Below are 6,000 nucleotides of genomic sequence, written 5' to 3' on the forward strand. Positions count from 1 at the left end.
TAAAAATTTTTTTGGCTGGGCATGGTGGCTTAGGCCTATAATCCCAGCACTTTGGAAGGCTGAGGCGGGTGGATCACCTGAGGTCAGGAGTTCAAGCCCAGTCTGACCAAAATGGAGAAACCCCGTCTCTACTAAATATACAGGCCATGTGCAGTGGTTCACACTTGTAATCCCAGCACTTTGGGAGGTCAAGGTCAAGAGATCGAGACCACGGTGAAACCCTGTCTCTACTAAAAATACAAAAATTAGCTGGGCATGGTGGTGTGCACCTGAAGTCCCAGCTACTGGGAAGGGTGAGGCAGAAGAATTGTTTGAACCTGGGAGGCGGAGGTTGCAGCGAGCCTAGATCACACCACTGCACTCCAGCCTGGCGCCTGGTGACACAGCGAGACTCTGCCTCAAAATTATATATATATATATAAATCGGACGGGCGTGGTGGGGCATGGGCAGCCACTTGGAGGCTGAGGCAGGAGAATCACTTGAACCCGAGAGGTGGAGGTTGCGGTGAGCCAAGATCGTGCCATTGCACTCCAGCCTGGGCAACAAGAGTGAGACTCAGTTACACACACAAAAAAAATTCTCAATGGTAGAAGAAATCAAATTTAATAAAGAGAGTAAAAATAGAGTCAGTGAAATGGGAAATACTGAAAATGACAGGAGGATGCACTATCCTAGAGCAGTGGTTAGTTATATAGGTGAGTTATTAGGGAGGCTTTTATCATAGCAAATCTCCAGATTCCATTCTGAATTAGAATCTCCAAGAGAACTGAAGCACATGAACATAGAAGCTGTCCAGGTAATTCCACTACACATCCCTGATTAACAACCACTATTCTACCGTAATGTTTCTCAGTCTTAAGCACTCATTCTATTCACCTGAAGAGCTTTGAAAATTACCAACTAAGCCCCAAGCTAGCCAATGAATCTCTGGGAATGGAGCCTGGGCATCAACATCTTTTTAAAACTTGCCAGTAATTCTCATGTGTACAGCCACAGTTGCGAAGCAATGTCCAGAGGTTTTCACAATGTAATTTCTACATCAGCTGAAGTACCATCATGCGGAACTTGTTAGAAATGAACATTTTTTTCTTTCTTAATTTTTCTGTAGAAACAAGGTCTCCTTTTGTTGTTCCGGCTGGTCTCAAACTCTCGGCCTCAACTGATCGTCCCATCTCGGCCTCCCAAAGTACTGGAATTACAGAGATGAACCACCATGCCCAGCCAGAAATGAAAACTCTTAAACCCTACTCCAGACGTACTGCATCAGATATTTTGGGTAAAACCTAGCAATATTTAACAGGCACTTTAGGTCATCTTGATCTGCATTAAAGTTTGATAATCACTGTCCCAGAATTATTCTTTCATAAAAACCATCTAAAATGCATGTCAAATATACATAACCTAGTCAACTGATTTTCAACAAGAATGCCAAGACAATTCAACAGGGAAAGAATAGGTTTGTTTTTTTTTTCAACAAATGATGCTGGGACAACTGGATAGCAACATGCAAAAAATAAAACTGGAGCCCTATTTCACATCATATGCAAAAATTAACTCAAAATGGATCATAGAACTAAATTTAGGAGCTAACCTTATGAAACTCTAAGAAAAAAACATAAGTACAAATCTTTATGATGTTACAGTAGGCCCTCCTTTCTTAGCTAAGAAACAAAAAGCACAAGTAACAAAAGAAAAAACAAATTAGATGAAGAAGATAGAGAAATGGGCCAGGTACAGTGGCTCATGCCTATAATCCCAACACTGGGAAGTCAAGGAGGGAGGATCACTTGAGGCCAGGAGATCAAAGCCAGAGCCTGAACAACACAGTGAGACCCTATCTGTACCAAAAAAAAAAAAAGGAAAAATTAGCCAGGCATGGTGGCATGCACCTGTAGTCCCAGCTACTTGGGTGCCTGAAGAGGGATCACTTGAGACCAGGTTGTCAAGGCTGAAGTGAGCCATGATCAAGCCACTGCAATCCATCCTGGGTGACACAGGGAAACCCTGTCTCAAAACATACACATACATAAAAGATTGATAAGCACATGAAAAGATGTCAACATCAGCAGCCATCAGGGAAACTGAAATCAAAACTACAAAAATATATCATTTCATACCCATTAGGATGGCTAGAATCAAGAAAATAAATAACTGTTGACAGGCATGTGGATTACATCACCCAGAGGGAAAGAAAAAGAGAACAGAGGTAGTAGAAAGTACAGGACCAAGACTTGAGCAACTCCAAATTTAACTGACAGATAGAGGAAAATAGCTTATAATGGATTCCAAGAAGCAGCCACCAGAGAAGAAAAAAAATCCATGGGCCATGGAAGGCAAAGAAAGAGAGCATGTCAAACAAATGGACATGACCAGTGCCACTGAAGGAAAATGAAAGACTAAGTAAAATAAATGAAAATATCTCTTTGATTTAGTGGTATGTAAAGCACAGTGTTTCCGTAACTTGACAGTGGCAAATAGCTAAGAAATTAGGCTACCTCTCTGCATTTTCTAACATGCAGAAATATGCACACCACTAAAACATAAAAGGTTTTAAGATAAATTAGTACCTTAATTATCTGCAATTAGTCTAAAGTCCTCTTGAAAGATGAGTCTGGAAAATAAAAGTTGATTAAGAAAAGCAAGCACCCAAGAAGTTCGCAAAACCACTATAAGGACTCTACTTAAAAGGAATCAGACTCCATAAAAGACTGCTTTATACAGCAAGATCTACGATGCTCCATACTACTGCTAATTCTTACTGATTACAACAGGTGTGCTGACATCTGCCATGACTGTGAACCACTGCCTGGACTTAGTAATAAATACTATATCCAGCACTACAACACGTCTGCATAGCGCGAGTAACCAACTACTACAGAACAGGAATAAGTCAATAAGGTAAGTAGACATCCAGATCACATTCCATCCGAAAGTTAAGTGTCCCGAGATTCAGAAAAAGGTTTTATGAGTAAAGAAGAACGGAAAGTGAAAAAGCAACACACCTGTTTTTCTCAATGACTTCTGCTTAAATTCTTAAGATACTGCTCGGGGAAAGCTATGTAACTGCGAGAGCCTTGTAACATCTAGAAATTCACTAAGGTATAAAGTGGGAGAACAAATGAAGTTAAATCTGAAAATAAAAAACGAGATGCCTAAAATACACCTAACAGGCGAGCAGCACCTGAGGCCGAAGACCCAACTCGCTCCTGGAAGCCCCATCTGCCTCCCAATGCCCCCATCCCAGCTGGCAAATTCCCTTTTAACTACGAAACAAATGAACAAACAGCCCGAGAAAGACTGAAACTGGAGAAAACAAGGCTTGGCCATAAAAGGAGCTCTGGCCACACTCTGCCCCGCAAGGACCCATCCGCCACTCTTACCCAGAAGCCGGTGAGTAAAAACCAGTCCAAAGTGAGAGATCAAGCCGCCACTCTCCGGAAGCTACCCGGACTTTAGATGGAGGGCGCCATGACACATGCGGCCCGCCACGTGTATTTACGCATGCTCGGCGACGGTGGCCCGAAGCGGTCAAATTACGTCATTGCTGACAGTGCTAGTTCTGGTTTCACTGCGTTTAGCAATGTGTACGCCTGAAGTGCCTTTGATTCCAAAAACTAAAGTAACAACCCCAAGTCCTCGGGTTCCTAGAAACGGTTAATAGCCAATTTTTCCTGAGCTCTTACCTGTCAGACACTGGGTTAAGTACTTTGCATAAACATGATTTCACTATTTATTATTACTATTCCCAGTTTACAAAAGAGGACACTGGAAGTTAAAGGACTGGCCCTAAGTTGCTTTGCTAGTCGTGCTGTCTGCTGGGCTGGATCCGACGCTGTCTTGATTCCCAAAGAACTTGCTCTTCTCACTGCATTGTACTAGCCTCCTCAATCATTTGGGAAAAGGGGGTCTCTTCTTTAATATTAAAAAACAGGAGGGGTAAAGGTCAGCTGGGGTAGATTTCGCTGACTCTACATCTTTTAGCACCACCCAGGTTTTTTTGTTTTGGAAAGCTTAGATGGCAGTTCAGCGGGCACCTATTGAGGAAAAAACTTGGATGGAGTATACTGATCGCCACCCGCTTGCTTTACATATGTTATCTCCTTGATTATTCATTGCCCTAGACACTATATTTGACCACGTGTTTACCAGAAGAATGTCTTTCCTTTAAAGAGTAAAGGGAATAGGAGGCAATAGGCCATGGACAAGGGGCAGAAGTCATGAGTTTCACGCCTGACTTGGGTTTCACAGTGATTTGGGGCAATTACCTTGTTTTGCAGATGCCTTTCCTAGTACAGTTTCATCTAATTAAAATGCCTCCCATCCACTCAAGAGGCTGATATGGGAGGCTCGCTTGAGCTCAGAGGTTTGAAAACAGCCTGGGGAACATAATGAGACCCTGTCTCTAAAAAATAAATAAATAAATAAATAAATAAATAAAACAAAAGCCACCCTTTTCTCTGTGTATCTGTATCCATAAAATAATCTAAACTGTGCCCTGGGACCCACTGCTGCCTTTACCCATCTGAATTAAAATTGTGTATTTATGTTGCCCTGCCTTTTTTTTTTTTTTAATATGGTCTTCTAGTTTTGCTCAGTGGCAGTATCGTAGCCCATGAGGTTTATCGGAGGTGCGATTATTGCCAAATGAAAACTTTTCCCAATACCCTTCCATGACGACTTGAAATATAGTCGGCATTGGTAATTTTTGACAGTCTCTATGGAGACTGAATTATAAAAAGAAAAAGGAAAAGAAAAAAAGAGATATGGTCTTCTGTTACCCAGGCTGGAGTTCAGTGGCATGATCGCAGTTCACTGCAACCTCTGCCTTCTGGGCTCAAGCAGTTCTCATGCCCCTTAGCCTCCCAAGTAGCTGGCACTACAGGTATGCACCACCACACCCATCTAATTCCATCTCTTTCACTAGACCAAAAGTAGGCCCTGGGTTATCTTCTTGGTTGTAATTGCACTGCCTAGCACATAACCTTGTGCCTATGTTTATAGCTTCTCAATAAACATATGTTGGATGAAGAATGAAAGACTCCATCCCTTTTCCCCCAAGATCTAGTTGAGTTCAGTAAAGGAAATTTTACTGAGTATGCACCCCAGGACCACAAGCACTGTAATAGATGCTAGAGCTAAAAAGAAAGACAAAAAAGTACTCCCAATTGCAATTGCAGGCTAGTTTGAGGAAATTCATTTCAGTAGAGAATAGCAATCACCACGAAAGATGAATGCACAGGAACGCAAAAGTGAAGTAAGAGAAATGGATGAAGGCATTCCAGGCCGGAGAGTCAGCTGGAGCAAATGCAAGGAGGCCTGAAATGATGAATTATTCCACAGTGTAAAAGCAGAGAGAGCGAAGCTGGTCATGGAAGAAGTCTGCCAGAGAAGCGGAAGCACAGGGACTGGATCAAGGTGAGCCTCGTATGCTCAAAGACGTTAGCCTGAACCCTGGATGTATGCAGTAGGCAGCGTGAATGTATCCAAGCAGATTCTTCCCTCAGGACAATGGTTTCGAGGGCCATATTTCAGACATGAAGAAATAGTAAAAGCCTAAATTGAGTTGCTGGCTGTGAGGAATGAATGGGAAGGAAGGACAGATTCAAACAGAATTGAGGAGGTAACATCAGCAGGACTTGGTGATTGATAAGTATGAGAAGAGAGGAAGAAAGGATGTTTCCAAGGTTTGGCTACAGCAACTAAACAAATGGGTGAAACCTCTCGAAGCACCTTTAGTCTAAATCATTTGAAGTCACTGACCCTACCTCTAGGAATTTATCTTACAGAAATACACATAATGACCTATGTTCCAGAGTCTTTTTTGAAGCATTCCTTAGAATAGCAAAAGGCTGGAAACCCTCTCCAGCTTTTCAATAGAGGACTGGTTAAATATATTTATAGTAACTGTACAGCTTTTGAAAAACAACCAGGTGATGCCCAGAGCGGTGGCTCACGCACATAATCCCAACACTTTGGGAGGCCAAGGCAGATGGATCATC

General features: G+C 42.2%; 1 protein-coding gene and 1 non-coding gene across 14 annotated transcripts in view; one reads left to right on the forward strand and one right to left on the reverse strand.

Moving 5' to 3' along the window:
• The window catches only part of CDKAL1 (CDKAL1 threonylcarbamoyladenosine tRNA methylthiotransferase), a 736,106-nt gene extending 732,608 nt beyond the window's left edge, over nucleotides 1–3,498 (reverse strand). For 4 of the 13 annotated variants that reach the window (XM_078368218.1, XM_078368211.1, XM_078368219.1 and 1 more), the window contains exons 1-2: nucleotides 3,382–3,498; nucleotides 2,569–2,612 (exon numbers count right to left, since the gene is read on the reverse strand). The gene's annotated coding sequence lies outside the window, so the exon portion shown is untranslated. Of the gene's footprint in view, nucleotides 1–2,566; nucleotides 2,613–3,003; nucleotides 3,096–3,381 lie in introns of all 13 variants that reach the window. The other 9 variants (XM_078368217.1, XM_078368209.1, XM_078368220.1 and 6 more) reach the window with 4 other exon arrangements.
• A 1,086-nt stretch (nucleotides 3,499–4,584) lies between these two features.
• On the forward strand, nucleotides 4,585–4,725 carry LOC118153195 (U4 spliceosomal RNA). The gene has a single exon (XR_004742464.2). It is a non-coding gene; the product is annotated as a U4 spliceosomal RNA (small nuclear RNA).
• Nucleotides 4,726–6,000: the final 1,275 nt, after the last annotated feature.

Source organism: Callithrix jacchus, chromosome 4, assembly GCF_049354715.1.
Source record: "Callithrix jacchus isolate 240 chromosome 4, calJac240_pri, whole genome shotgun sequence".
Taxonomy (NCBI): Eukaryota; Metazoa; Chordata; class Mammalia; order Primates; family Cebidae; genus Callithrix; species Callithrix jacchus.